Here is a 15687-nt window from a genome sequence, read left to right as displayed (position 1 = left end):
TTATCCAACTATGAAAAGTGCCAAGTGTCCTGGGTTCTCAGAGGAGGGTACTGGGAATGAAATGGCAAACAGGAGGCTCCATGCAGAGATCTGAGAGGAGAAGAGACAGCCAGGACAAAGCCCTGGGGTGATCCCCATTGGAGGCAGACAGCCTGCAGGCTGCCGAGTGGCAGGAGGGAGAGGTGGACACGGGATCCACACACGTGTGACTGCTGCTCACCGGCCCAGGCAGGACCTGGGTTTCTCCCTAGAGTGGGCTGCAGGGGCAACAGCCAAGCCACAGACTGGCTGGAAGGTCCCTAGAGTGGCCTACAGGAAATGGTAGCACCCAGGGGGGAGCACGGCCGTGGCGATGTGTGCCACAGTCGTGTGCAACCGCGGGAAGCGCGTGGCTGGGTCGTGTGCCTGCTTTTCTGTGTGTTCTCACTCTTCTGTGTCAGTGGAATCCTGGGGGAAGAGACATGAACAGAAGAAGAACAGGCAGGCAAGACATCATCCTCCATATTCTCTCTGCCCCAGGAGAAACGGAAGAGGCAGGCAGGAGGGAAGGCAGGAGAGGAATGGACATCTACTAAGGAACTACTATGTGCCAAGTTCTGTGCCCGGTGCTTTCCTAGTTCTGAGATTCCTGATGCTTGAAAAAGATGATTCCCTGGGTCAGGGAGCTCTCCAGGCCTGAGAAACACAACTCACAGAAGGAAAGGTCTGTTTTGCTGTTTCAGTTCACAGTCATTCAGCTCCATTGTCTCTGGGCCTGGGATGAGGCAGAACAATGAGGTGGGAAGGCTGTGTTAGAGCAGAGCTGCCACCTCAGGGCCGCTGGGAAGCAGAGCAGGGACCAAAACACAAACCTTCAAAGGCACAGTCCACCCCTACCCCTTCTTCAACAGGCCCCACCCCCTCATGTTTCTGCCAACGCCCAACAGTGCCCACAGCTAGGAACAAAGCACGTGGCCTTTGGGGATCATTTAAGATCCAAACTGCCATTCCCAATGTATAAATGAAGAGACTGAGGCTCAGAGATTCTAAGCAACTTGCCTGGGATCACCAGCCACCAGTTAGCAATACCATGATTTGAACCTGTGACTCTATCTAGATCCAAAACGTCACTGTCCAGTACAGTAGCCACGAACCACACCTGGCTACTGAGCACTTGAAAAAAAGTGACTGTTTCCAACTGAGATTTGCTGTAAATACAAACTGTGTCACTGGATTTCAAAGACTCATTATGAAAGCAAGGCTGTAAAATACCTCAGTAATTTTTATATTGATTACAAGTTGATTTGATAACTTTTTGACATCTTGGGTTAAATAAAATGCATTAGTGAAATTGGTTTTGCTGGTTCTTTTGACTGTTTGATGTGGTGACTAGGAAGTTAAATGCTGCACCTGTGGCTCTTATTCCTGGCTCCCCCTGGGGCAGCTGCTGGTTGAGAAAATTACATAAATTTGATATGACAAGGAAAGTAAAACCTTTGTTCTCTCTCCCATACACGTTGTCTTCCTGGCTTCATCCCCTCCCTGGGGCTGGAGGAGGTCAGAGTGAATGAGGGAACTTGGGGGCCGAAAGTGGAGCCTGGACTATGCTGCCCCAAAGGACAGGGGGACTTTGTATTCCAGCAAACATCAACGCAGAATGACAGGATGCAGGCTGCATGCCTCAATCTCCCCTCCTCTCAATCCAGCTCAAGAAAAGAAGCACCATTCACACCTTTCACCTAGCACAGGCAGGCCACTCAGGTGCCCTGGGGACCTACACTCTGTAAAGATAATAATAAATAATATCAGTGGGAGACAGCAATATAGCTGCTGTTGTTATTTAAATGCAGGAGAGAGGGGGAACCTATGGTTAAATTGCTGAGGCCCAGCCCCGCTGCCACTATGGTTATTTAGCACAGGCCAACTCACAGAATCCTCAGCAGCCCCCAAGGTCAATACTGTCCTCACTGCCTTGCACAGACAGGGAATTGAGCACACAGGCAGGCGCCTGGTCTTGCCAAGGGCAAGATGAGGCAGGACTGAGCCCAGGGACTCTCCAGGAACTTCGTGCCTAATCTAATCGCCACACAGCAGGGAAATCAGGACAAGGAAGAGGGTGAGGACGCAGGGCCGACTTCACAGAGTGCTTTCTACCTACCTGGTAGTCAGGTGCCAGGCAAAGCACCTTTGGACTCTTGTTCACTCCTGGAATCAATACCACAGGCAACGTTTATCATTTTTTATCAAAGGTATTCTTATCATTCCCACTTTCCTGTTGGAGAAACTGAGGTCTTAGAAAGCATCCAAGGTCCTCCAGTTTCTGAACTTGAATTCTTAACCCCTGGGGGGGAGCTGGGGGGAGCAGTGGGGGGGGAGGAGGAGGAGCAGGGGACAGAGGGGAAGCACAACACGTCCCTGTGTCTTGCCTCCCCAAACACGTGGGGACTTCCTTGAGGCTGAGACAAATAGCTCATATCCTAAGTGTCCTCCCAGGCTGCTGTCACAAGGCTGAGCGCATGACGGGTCTTCAAATCTGCTTACTGAATTTAAGGTGTACAGCTCAGCTCTCTGCAGGAACCCGGCTTTTGCACAGGAGCAGCCCTGAAGAGGCCACAGTAATTAGTTTGCCTCAAAGTATATGCAAGGTCCTCTTCTGGCCCATGAGGATTGCTCCCCTGGGGCCCTTCAGTGATTCTAGCCCACTGGCTATTTTCAGACCCAGATTTATTATTTTTGTGCATGTTCCTAAAAGATGTGAGAGTCCCATCCTTCTCTTTTATTACCCTCACACATCCTCCCACCTAGTTTACAGAGGGAGCATAATTTGGGGTCACTTTCCTGTGCTGACTTCATCTAAAGATAGCCAGCTGCACATCACAAGGACACACCGTCCGGCTGCAGTGGCAGCCTTGGCCTCTTAGGTCACAGACACACTGGGGCGGCCGGGGACCAGGAGGAGCAGGCTGTTTAGCTCTGTTGATGGCAGTTGCACTTTGAAAGTGGCATTTCAAAGGAACTTCTTTCAATGGAGAAAATGACACAAATTTGATGAGACAAAGTAAGTATGGTACGATCAGAAAAAAGCTGTGCTACTAGGCTCTTTTATGTTTCTGATGCAGATCACAATTAATGCTTAGCAAAGGGAAGGACAAAAATGTCATTCCATTATAAGAAGCTGACATTGTAACCCCTAGACTATTTGTTAGAAATTAATAAGAAATAGATTCTTATTTATTTATTTTCAGCTCCAGCTCAGAGAGCCTTTTTTTCCCCTAGAGAAATAGTGTGGTAAGCACAAGCAACCCTAAACAGGCTTGAGGAAGCTGGAAGTATGGGGGATGTAGCCAGCAAGATTAACCAATAATATTCACGTAATAAAAGGAGACAGACAGAAATTAAAAGGTGTGCTTTTTTGCAATCACCAAATAATAATTGATTCAGGCAAAAATCATCAATGGATGCTGTTCCAGCTACTATGGCTGCATAGCAATCACTCCTTTTGATTCTATCATGATTTTTGTGGATCAGTGGTTATCTGGGGTATACCTGGTTGGTGGCTGCCGTCAGTTGACCACAACTCAGCCATCTTCAAGGCTTGACTGGCAGTATCCACAGTGGGTCACTTACAAGGTTTGCAGTTGGAGTGGGCGGGTGGCTGGCAGCTCGGCTGGACTACTGACCAGCTGCTACTCATGGCTTTTCCAGCTTTGCAATCATGGGGTGCCAGATTCTTACCTGGTACTTGGACTTCCCAAGACCAGCCACTCTAGAGGACAAAGCGGAGCTGCAGGATCTTCAGTGAGGTGGCTCAAAGGTCACACAGCACCATTTCCCCTGTACTCCAGTGTGCAAAGCCATCAAGCCTCACCCAGACTGGAAGGGAGAGGATGTACCCCACCCTCAGTGGGAGGAGCCTCAAAGCCTTTCTATAGATGCCGCCCCACCCACCCTGGGCCCTCAGCCCTGCCAGCTCTTGCCTGCAGGACTCTGTAGGAAGCCAGCTGGGAGCCGTGGGAGGCTAGGGCCCCTGTAGCAGCCATCTCCCAGCATCACCTGGGAGATGGATAAGTGTCCCATTGCTTGTCCCCCGAAGGACTCTGGGGCCTTTCTCCACTGTCTCCCTGAGTTCCATATTGGAACTGAAGCCTTGGGTCCCCACGCTGGCCGCCTGCCTGATAGCATGCTTATCCTACTGGCTCCCTTCCCTTCCTGTTCCACTCGCCACTCCCTGGTCTGGTTTCCTGGAAACATCTCCCAAATTCCACCTGCACTCCACTTCCTAAATCCATATCTGCTTTGGAAAAAGCCAATCAAACCATGGAAAACAAAGAGGAGATTGAAGAAGCACCTACATAAAAGGAGAATGAGGAGTCAGCCAAAGATGCAAGTGAAGTCACAGACCAGAATCAGGATAGGGACACACTGTGGATGACATTGCTGGGATAAATAGCAAATTCAGGGCACAGGCTGCAGAGAAGAGAGCAGTATCATATGGATCTTAAGTTTCCAGAATTTTATTGTTATTGTGTAGTGAGATAAGTCAGTAGGAGATGAATGCTGGCATATTCAGAGATGAAGGGTTATGAGGTCTGCTGCTTATTCTAAAATGGCTTGACATTTAAAACAAAAAGAATATGAGAGATTTTTAAAAAGTGTGACAAAATATTAAGAATAAGTGAATGCAGGTCAATATAATGTGAATGCTGAATGTTTTATTTTTGCAACTTTCCTGATCTTTTGTAATTCTCTTTAAAATATTATAAAACAGAGCCAGTGGCTCAGGAGGCTAAGGCAGAAGGATCACGAGTTCAAAGCCAGCCTCAGCAATTTAGTGAGTCCCTGAGCAACTCAACAAGACCAAATAAAATGGTCTCCAAATGAAATATGAAAAAGTGTGATATGGTTCAGTGGTTAAGCACTCTTGGGTTCAATCCCCAGCACGCCCCCCCAAAAAAAAGTTACATAATAGTATAACAACAAAAAAGTATAATCAATGTAATAGCTATTAGAAGAAAAAGATACATATACTAAAAGAAGAGTATCTATAGCTCACGTCGCTACGAGCTTTCTAACAGATAACAACCACCATATTAGAAGAGTTGGCACATACTAAAAAGATGTCAAACATACTTAAAATGTTATGGTGAGTTATCAAGGCAGGTCAGAAAACGCACTGTAGTTCTGGATGCCAGGCAATGATGCACATACACCCTCACCCTGAACAGTAACGTCCCCCTGTCTAGGGTTGGTGATTCTCGCACTCATAGCGAGCTGTGCTGAATTTCACAACATTCCTACTTTGCTTCAGCCTGTGAAGCTCTTATTTCTCTAGGTGACTTTCCCAAGATCTCACACTGAAAAACAGCAGAGGCACAATTGAAACCCTGCCTTGTCTTAGTCTGTTCCTTCCTCCAGTGCCACATGCCAGTTTTCCATGAAGACACAGAGATGTTGCACGTCCGTGTCTGATGTTTCGAAAGCCCAGCCTTTGATAGCAACACTGGGAATGGTAGCCTCATGAGCAAGAACCTGAGTGAGCTGTTGGGTGCTTTCCCCATGGCTGCCCCGTGTCCTTAGGCGAAAGGCGAAGCAGTCGGATAGGAAGTGCCCAGTGAGCGTGGTGGTGTGAATTCACACCACACACTTCTTAAGGGAAAGGAGCCAGTGCCCAAGCGTTGGTGCAGAGCTCTCCCCACGAATTGCCCCTGTCGTGGTGGACAGCCAGCTCACCCGGGGTCACTCCAGCTGCCACGGAGACTAATCTGCACTCAAATTTCAACCCCTGGAGATTCAATCTATTTTATTATTATATAAAACTCAGAGAAACCTTAGCAATCTCACCTGCTAATTTTTGTAGATGAGGAAACTGAGGCCCGCGGTGGAGGGCGCCTTGGTGGGAGCCGCAAGCTTATGAGCAGAAGAGGCGAGCGCAGCCCTTACGACCACCAGCTGCCAGCCCCACCGCAGACCGTAAGTACTCCGGATGCTGCTCACTTTGCTTTTAAAAAGACATGTTCTGCCCCTTTTATTGAACTAGAAATGACCTGACGAGCTTGAAAATGACAACAGGCCCATTGCAGCTGGCAGCATGAGACAGCACACTCCAGAGTTCCCTCCTCCCCACGTCCCCTCCTCTGCAGGGGGACCTCTGCCAACGGGCGGTCTCAGAACAGGTTCTTGTGGGTTGGGGTGCCTGTCAACAGACTCCCGGCAAGTTCAGCTCTGCTAAAGGGCCCAGGAGTCCAGGGACCTTGGAGAGAAGTAAATCCCTTTGAACCAGGGTGGGTAAAAGGAGCCAGAAACTCTCTAAATTGAGGGCACCTTCCTACAGCGCCTTATCCTGTGACACAAAAGCGGGTGTCTGAGGGTTTGGCGAAATAAGAATGCCTTGTCTTATGGTGGGGAGCAGGGTATGAATTGCAAGGAAGAAAAGCACCAGAATTTTCTATGTGGAAAAAGTAATATGTGTTTGTGTATGTGTATGTGTGTGTGTGTATACACACACCTATATCTGTGTGTGTTGTATATATGTGGTGTGTGTAGTATAGGCATATGTGTATATATGTATGAATTTATGTGTGTACTATATGCATGTGTATATTTATGTGTGTGCAAGTGAATATTGTATGTTAGTGTGTTTATGCATAAATTATATCTATTAAACTGTGTGTATGTGCATATGTGTGTTGTATGTATATTGTGTAAGTGTGCACCTGTATGTACACAGGTGTGTGCTGTGCATGGTGGGTACTGTGTGTATGCATGCATGTGTATATTTGCAATGGTATGCATGCATTTACGGATATTTGTGTGTGTGTTTTGCACCCACATGAACCCATTCCTAAGACTGTCATACATAATGCAATAATACACATGTACATATACATGCACAATATAATTTCAGCCAAAAAATAACATACTACATTATGATAATGGCATCCTCAGTTCACCCATATAAACATATGTTTATAGGCACGTGCACACACACACACACACGTGCGTGCGCACACACATCAATCTCCCACTTCTTTTCTCGCCCAGCAATATGCTCTACATTAGGACCTGGACCTAAGTCCCTAGAGATTGAACTATGGTTTTCCTTATCTTCCCACGTGGGTTAAATGGGATAAAACAAAACACTTACAGTTGAAAGAAGTCTAATCAGCAAAGTGAGTCTGTAAATCGCACTGTTGGACCCAGAGGCACGCACCTGGGCACTGAAGGCACTCTGAGACCGATTTCCAGCCCTTCCATCAGGCACTCTCTGGAGAAAATAACCAACCACAGAGTTCAGAGTGTGGACAACATTGGCACAACAAATGGGCAACCTCTGGGTTCAAAACCCACCCACAACCCTTGGTGCAGGCCCCAGGGTGGTGCTGTTTAGAAAGTGCGACCCTTGCTGCTGGAGCAATAGACCACGAAGCTGCCGTCAGATGGGCACCATGACTGACATGTGCTCTTCGGGGGGTTCCCGACTTGATCCGCTGGCCCACAGAGTAATCAAACCACGTGCCCCGGACCTGATGGGAAACACAGTAGGGGCCGTCTTTATTGTTGTTATTGCTGTTATTCTCTCAAGGGGCCTCTGCGTCTATTGAATTATAACTGATTTCTCTTGCAGTTTATTACAATTTGCAACTCTGCTCCTCGTGTCAAAAACCCAATATAATTTTCAGCCAAAAAATAACGCACTACATTATGATAACGGCATCCGCAGTTCACCCATCTGCAGGAACAGAGCGCTTACTGAACACAGTTCAGAGGAATCCAGGATGAATTTGAAAAGCTGTCCTTCTGGAAGGTGCGTTTTTAAACCTTTGGATTATCATCTAGGTTTGGGAAAGCCTGGCAGCCTGGCCTTCTGGAGCTGAGGAGGACATTTTAGAGAGTGGCCAGGACTGCCTGTGCTCACTGAGAGGCCAGCAAAGGGATAATAAGCATCAGCTGGAAGTTTACAACCTGGACCAGTGCTGCTCCAAATCCCAGCCACTGGCTTCCAAGAGCCATCTGTGTCGAATTGATTGGCTCAGAGGGCTGGCACACAGAGATGATGAATACGAGGTCAGAAGGTCAAGTTCATGTACGTCTGAGCCAACTGGCTTGGGGAGGGTAGTAGGGAACTATGAGCCCAGGGCTTCTGGATCTCCTCCAGCCCCATTGGCTTGTGTACATACACCACCGGTTGCCAAGAAGAAAACTGGCAGGAGTGGGCGGGTGGCAGCTACATGCAACTTAAAAAGCTTTGATTGAGTTTCTATTTGAAAACACCACGGTGTCCTCCCACATCAATGGAGTTGGCAGGGACAGAGGCCTGACTGCTGTCCTCAAGAAGCTAACAGTCTGGTAGTTGAATGCCAAAGGCCAACAGAATCCCCCAGGAGTGCTGGAATAAAGGAAGAAGCAGAGAGTAAACACAGAGGTAGGGCAGGAAAGCTCTCCGAGAGACAGCAAGAGTTAGGCAAAATAGGAGGCTAAGGCAGGAGGATCACAAGGTCAAGGCCAGCCTCAGCAACTTAGCAAGGTCCTAAGCAACTTAGAAAGACCTTGTCTCAAAATAAAAAGTAAAAAGGGCTGGAGATGTGGCTCTGTGGGTAAGTGCCCCTGGATTCAATTCTCAGCACCCCCCAAAATATACATATTATGTATTATATAAATATATATGCACACATATATATTTGTAATTATTATTATTATTCACCAAAGACTAACAGGAAGTAAGCTAGAATTTAAGTAAGTATATTTTCTGGTGTCTCGTCGAGTGACTTCAGGACTTCAGGTCCCTGTGCTACACATCTTGACTCCATAGAAGGCCACCTTCTGTACAAAATTCTGCTCTTCCACATTTCAGTAGCCACTCAGCCTGCTTCTCCCATCGCCTAGAGATGACGATGTTTTCTCTGGGGTCCCCCCAATGCACACTCTAAGCTAGGAGTCAGAAAACATTTTCTGTAAAGGCTCAGGTCATAAATATTTTCACTTTTCCAATATCCGTACCATCCATGGCGTGTAGTCAGTAACTCTATGCTGGGTGGAAAAGCACTCACTGACAGTCATAAAACAGTTAACGTGGCTGTATTCCAGCAAAACCTTGTTGATAACAAGTAGGCAGCAGACTGAATTTGTTCCATGAACTGGAGTTTGATGAGCTCTGCTTTAAGTTATGAATTGAAGAGCACACATTGTTGTCAGGGCAAGGAACACAGAGAAGACAGAAAGGACGTGACCCAGGGAAGGAAAGTGGCCAGTAAGCTCGGGCTTTTAACCCAGTTAAAGTGCGTGAGTGCGCTCTGTCCCATGGGGGCACTTTGGAAAATGGTAGAAAGCACCTGTCAGAATCATCTTGGCCCACAGGCAAGAGAGCTGGGGTAGAGATACCCACATTCATCAGAGCCTAAGGGCTGTGCCCTGGGGAGGCACGAAGCTCTAGAAATTGCAGCCCACCAGATTCCCAGGCAGATTGGGGCTTTCTGCCTTTGACAATCATATACCTAAGATGGCCACAGGAAGTCAGGCTCCAGGCACGAACTGGCAAAGGGATGCCAGGGATTTGGGGAGAGTGTCGAGACTACCCATGACAGTCTGGCCCTTGCGCCCGTCTACCAGCCACGCCTGCGTAAGTTGGCTCAATGGCAAAACAGATTCTTGATAAGAGAAACTGAAATGTCTCCGGGCTGGGTGAGTAGTCCGTGGTAGCTCACTTTCCTGGCATGTGTGGAAGTCCTGGGTTTAATCCTCAGCTCCACAACAAAAAACAGACACTAGCTAAAATGTCCTGAAAGCAGAGTCAGCATGACCTAGGGCCCACTGCAGTCCACACAGCTGCTGAGCCCAGGACCGTGGTTGCTGCCCACCACCTCCTTCCCATCCATTCTGGATTTCTCTTGGCCTTTGCCAGGGCTTCTGCTGATCTTGGCCAGGGACAACCTGATTTCATGCTCCTTTGGCTACGCAGGTAGATGGCTTTAATGGCAAAATCATCTACAAAATAATTCAGTGATGCTATAAATAAATCTTAGCATGGAATAGGTCCTCAAAATTGTTAAGTCAATCGTACTCAAATTGCACTCACATGTGAAATGAACGTAATGTGCTCACTTCGCAACCAAATAGAACTTGTGCTTTTTATTGTTTTGAAGTCCTTCTGCCTGAATTCACATCTAACGTGTTCTTGCCAAATCCCAGCTGCTGGCTCTCAGAAAGCGTTTGTTAGTGCCCACTCTTCTGGCGCCTCCTTTGTAGACGCCACCGTGTGCCACCTGAATGAAGCTGCGGCACTGCTGGCTATTACAGCCCAAAGCCAAAGACATGCTCCTGAGTGCAGCAGCGATTTCCTCCCCGTCACGTTATCTGTTCTTCTCATCGGCTGCCCCACAGAGCCCGACTCCGCGGGAGAAGAGAGCTCTCGGCCAGCCGTGACCATCGTTCCAGAACCCTGGGGCTCTTCCAAACAGCATTCTTTCAGGCTCATTTCATTTCCTGCCTTTGACTCAACGGTCTGGAAAGGAAGTCAGAAGAATAACACCCCATCCGTGGTCCCAGGGGGTTTGGAGAGGCCATGCCAGCCAGCCAAGTTAATGTCAGTCTCTTTGCAGATTCGTAATAGAGGGAGTGCCCTGGGGCCCAGTGGTACTGAATGGGCCCCTGCACAGCTGTTGGTAGAGTCAGTGTTTCCTGGCTCGCCATCAGGATGAGCAGCAGCAACACACAGGCACGCATCAGAGTGGCCAACGTGGGCGTCCACAAGGGGCTTTGTGTCGGCCCCACTCTCCCAGCCCAACAAGGAACCATGGGGAAGGCCCCTAGCCAGGGCGTTAGGTTTGGACTGAACTCAGGCAAGAGTTCCAAAGATGAGAAGAGATGGTCATTCGGCACAGCCAGCACAAAGACAGAACAGCAGAATGCCAGAGAGCCCTGGGTGGTCCCCAGCTCTACTGTCCACTGAGCACGCAAGGTTTGTCATCTGGTGGCCTGAGGTTCCTCCTCTGTAGGAAGGGATCCCTGCACACGGCCTAACTGTGACATCAGGATCCTTGACAAAAACTCAAAACTCAGCCCACAATTGTTAAACTCTCTTATAAGCTTTAAACTGCTCTAGTTGCAACCACTAGAACAAGACTTGGCAGGGCTCAGGGGACAGAATGCAAAATCCTGGCTCCATCTCTGATTAGTTACAAGACTTCAATATTCTTAGCCTTAAAGTTCTATTTCGGAAAATTTAAGAAACAAATTCCTCCTGCAGAGTTTAAGAGACCATGATTGGAATTACTTGAGAAAAATGATGAATCCTGTGTCCCAAGCACCACTCCAGTAGGCAGAGCTCAGAAAGTGTAAAACAATAGAGTGTGGACATGTAACTACAAACCTCCCTATTGTGTATAATTATAGTGCACCAATAAAATGTGGAATAAAAGGTGCTTCTTGGATGAACGAGCAACATAAGTCAGGGAACATACTACTAGATCCACAGTGATCACAGTGGCGGATGTTATGAAGCTAGCTGATACCCTGAACCCTTCGCCTGTCTTACCACGTTTAAACCTCATAACAGAAGTAGAAGTAGTTCTTTGTGACCTCTATTCTTCAGATGGTGAAAGCAAGTCTTTAAAAGAAGATGAAGTAGTGGGACCCAAACAGGCCAGTAATCCACAGGAAAGTCAAGACCCTAATGCCCTCGGCACTCGCCCAGGCACCCCACAGGCATGCACGTGCACCTGCGAGGGAAGGGCACAGAACTTCATTCATGCACTGGGAACCGAGGCCATCCTGCATGGAGCACGCACAGGCACGTCACATCTACAGGGCTTATGCCTTGGTGCCATCACCGTCCCTATTTTACAGAAGAGAAAGGTGAGTACAGTGAGGTTTAGTAGCTGATGGTAAATGGCAAAGTCAAAATAGGAACTCGGAAGTTGGACAGCGAGCCTGGGCTTCGCCAGCACGCAGCCAGGAAAGCAGGGGACAGAGCACCTTCTCCTCAGGGCTCTCTCCTCCCCAGGGGCCCCTCCCTTGTGCCACCTGCCCAGGATCACTGACATCAGGTGGGCCGAGCACCTGCTGCCACAGGCTGGGTCAGCAGGGCAGGACCCTGGAGCAGGCTCCTGTGGAAGGGACAGGGACCGGTGCCCAGTTTGCCTGGAGGGCAGGGAGGCCCCCACCTGGAATCTGAGGGGTGCTTCTGCTTGGAGTTCCTAGTGGGCTCACGGGCTCCCCGCAGCATGAGCGTGGCTCCAGCTGCATCTGCACTGCTGTCCTCGAGGCCAGAGTACCATCTTCAGGGGGCCTCACCCCAGGGGGCTTTGGTGACTTCAATGGGGTAGAAAAAAGGCTTTATCAGCGCAGGAGAGAACAGGGCGTCTCAAAGGTGAGGAAAAAGGACGACGTCCAGGACGAAGAGGGCAGGATTCCTCAGAGATGCCCAGACCACTGCCACCCCACCCCGCAGGGACTCAGGGCCACCACAGCCCCCACCGCCTCACCCACTGCTGCTCCTCACAGTCCCGTGCCAGCCTCTGCATGAAGCCCTAAGGGCCTCCCCGCTGCTCAGGAACCTTTCTAACTCTTCAGCTGGCCTACAAGGCCCCCATTCCCTGCTGCCTCCAGGTCCCTGCTCGTGATGGCCATGGTGTCCAGCCTATGCCAGTTTCTCTTCCCACCCTCTATTTCTCAGATACCATGTCCCCAGTTCTGCAGGATTTCACTCACACATCTCTCCCCAACTCTACACACACACACACACACACACACACACACACACACACACACACACTCCTCCGAGACCCCAGCCCCCTCCTCTGGGTCCTACAGCAATGGGCAGGGTCCTGTCATGGTCACTGAACTGGAATCCAAGCCCCTCGAGAATATGGCTAGCCACCTCTTCGTGCCCAAATCATTTAACCACACACGGGTCCTGCTTGTAATACACATTGAATAAATGCCTGATGGTTATTCCAATTTTCTGCATTGTTAGAATCAAACAAGAGGGCAGATACAGAGTAGTCGGTAACCTGAAAATAATTACATAGCAACATGTGCTACTTCATTATGACTAATAGGATCAAGAGAATCTCGTCCAAAGCCTATTTGTAAGATATCTCTGACATCTGAAATGTCAGACCATTTAAAGTGCTATTGCTTATCAGCACTTACGAGCAGGGATATTTATTGCAAAGGAGAGGTGTTTTTTTTTTTTAATTTTATCTGTGTACATATACATGGCTTTGTTTTTATTTATGTCCCTATCTTATTCAAAAATATGTCAAGGCAGCTTAAAAGAGGTAAGATTTTGTATGTGCCTCAATGCTATCAACTTTGTCAAAGGGCTAAAAGTATCATATTGCCTGAATATTGTGATATTGAGACATAATTTTGTCTGGGAGTTGGTCGGACTGGGGCCCACAGTGCTAAGAGATCTCAGAGTGAGGGGTGGAAGGCAGTCCCCGTGCTCACAATTGGCCCAGTCTTTGAAGACATTTAAAATGGTAAAATCTGAGCTGTGGAATCCCTCTGGGAAAATGAGTGCTCAGACAGGCTTAGAGCCTCTAAATGACTTTTATCAGAACTATGTGCCCTGTATTAAATGGTTTTCATGTATAATCTCATTGAAATCTCACAGTGAGGAAGAACGATTAGTTCTCAATTTTCTATTTCAGGAAACTGCTGTTAAGTGAGATCAATCAGCTTGGTCAGTCCCAGGTAGGAACCACACCCAGGCCTCTCTGCCACAGGACTGGCACTGTCCACCAGAGGGCTAAAGGCCCTCTTTGTCACCAGTATGGTAAATCTCACCTCCGCCCTCTGATCTGCACACGAACTGTGAGACAAAGAGGCAGCCTGTGAACAGCCCCATGACACCCTGGGTCCTCAGAAGAGTGTGAAGAGGATCCCCCACCTGTATGCAGATTCATTGTGCACTGGTCTCAGGCCCAGGGGAGACTCTGAACACCTTGTCCACTGCACCCTGGGCGGTGCCCTTGCACAAAGACAGACAGAATACTCACACCCAAGGAGCTATAGGAGGCAAATTTATTACTTACAGACAGGCAGCAAGGGACACCGGAAGGGACACAAGAAGCCAATCTTCAGGGCTCAGAGGAGCTGCCTGGAGTGATGGAATCTCCCGTGCACGTGCCCCATTTGTGCCACTGCAGCACACATGCGCGCGCACGCGCGCACACACACACACACACAAACACACAGGGAGAGGAGGCAGTGTATTAAGAAGAAAATAACAGATTTGATTTGTGCTGGAGCAAATATCTAAGGGAGAGGTCCTCAAGGAATTCAGACCAAAAGGAGGCAGGATGCAGAGCCTCCCCGCCCAGCCCTGCTAAGAGCACTGGTGGAGTTTACTACCTGCACTGTACACATCCATTCACCAGCTGCCTCTGCTCTGGGCTGGAGACGCCTCAGTGTCTGGCACGTTCCTGATGGCTGCATATGAGACGGGCTACCATCAGTGAAGCCTGCGGCGCTGCTGGGGCTGAGCGAGAGCACCTGGCCCTGAGGAAGCCCAGCCTGAACCGGGGGAGGTCTCCTGGGACCACAGGCACAGAGCTGCGAGGCCCTGGAGTCCCCTAGTGTGCACCAAGGCAGTGCTGGGCCCCCCATGCCGGTCCCCATCCATCCTGTAAACTTGTGTCCTTCCACAGCTGTGTGGTGCCACATTTTCACATTGGGGGCTTTTATTGATGATTTCATTGTTTAAAGTGGCTTCCAAGCCTGGCATTCCTAAATGCCCCTTATGTGTTAGAGAAGCTTCATTCAGGCGTATAAAGGGCTGTTGGACAGCAGTTCAGTGTCCAAGAATCCACAGTCGACGTTATATACGGCATCTGTAGACAGAAACATGCTAAGCAAAAATACATACTGATCAGTTCACAAAAGTGTTTGTGACCACATCGTGTACAACCACAAGAATGGGAAGTCATACTGCACGTATGTATAATATGCCAAAATACATGCCACCGTATAACTAAAAAGAACAAATAAAAACAACTTTAAAAAGTGTTGTGACCAGAGGCTTGCAGGACACCAACCCTGTATGTCCCCTAACAGCAGTGGCTCAGCACTTGCTAATCCGTTGTTCACAGTGGCCTTCTCATGCACGGCTGCTGCAAATAATGAGAAGTGCCTGCCTTTGTTGGCTAGAAGAGGTTTGGGAACCAGCTGAGAGCTAGACAGAAACTTCTGCCACAGATCTTCTCACTAGGGTGTATTTCTCTTCCTGCCCCAGACTTCCCACCACCCAAGGGGTGACAGCTTATAAGAATTCATAAACCCTGACTTCTGGCAGCCAGGACAGGGAGGTGCCAGCTCAGGGAGGAAGTACACCCCACAGGTAACAATTAAGAAAAGCAGCCTTGAACTTCCATATCCTGCAGGCAGAGACAGCACTCTCCATACCACAATTACTGTCTTTGTCTCCCAGGGATTATTATACAGCTCCATCATAACAATAAAAAGAATCTATTCCTAGCTCAAACTGACTGTGGAGAGACAGCCTCAAAGGAGCCCTCAGAGAAAGCCACATCTCATAAAAGTGCCCAGGGAAGGTGAAGGGGCCTTTGCTGGTCCTGAAGCAGACAGCAGCCTCCCTGGCCCTACTGTTGGGGTGACTTCTAGGCACTTTCCTTTTTATCCCCCCACAAACATCTCAGTGCCTCTCAGTGCTTTTGCTGAATACAATTCAGTAACATCAGGAGCTGG

The sequence above is a fragment of the Marmota flaviventris genome, chromosome 15, assembly GCF_047511675.1.
Source record: "Marmota flaviventris isolate mMarFla1 chromosome 15, mMarFla1.hap1, whole genome shotgun sequence".
Taxonomy (NCBI): domain Eukaryota; kingdom Metazoa; phylum Chordata; class Mammalia; order Rodentia; family Sciuridae; genus Marmota; species Marmota flaviventris.
The sequence above is the reverse complement of the archived record's forward strand: the minus strand, read 5'-3'. Positions refer to the sequence as shown.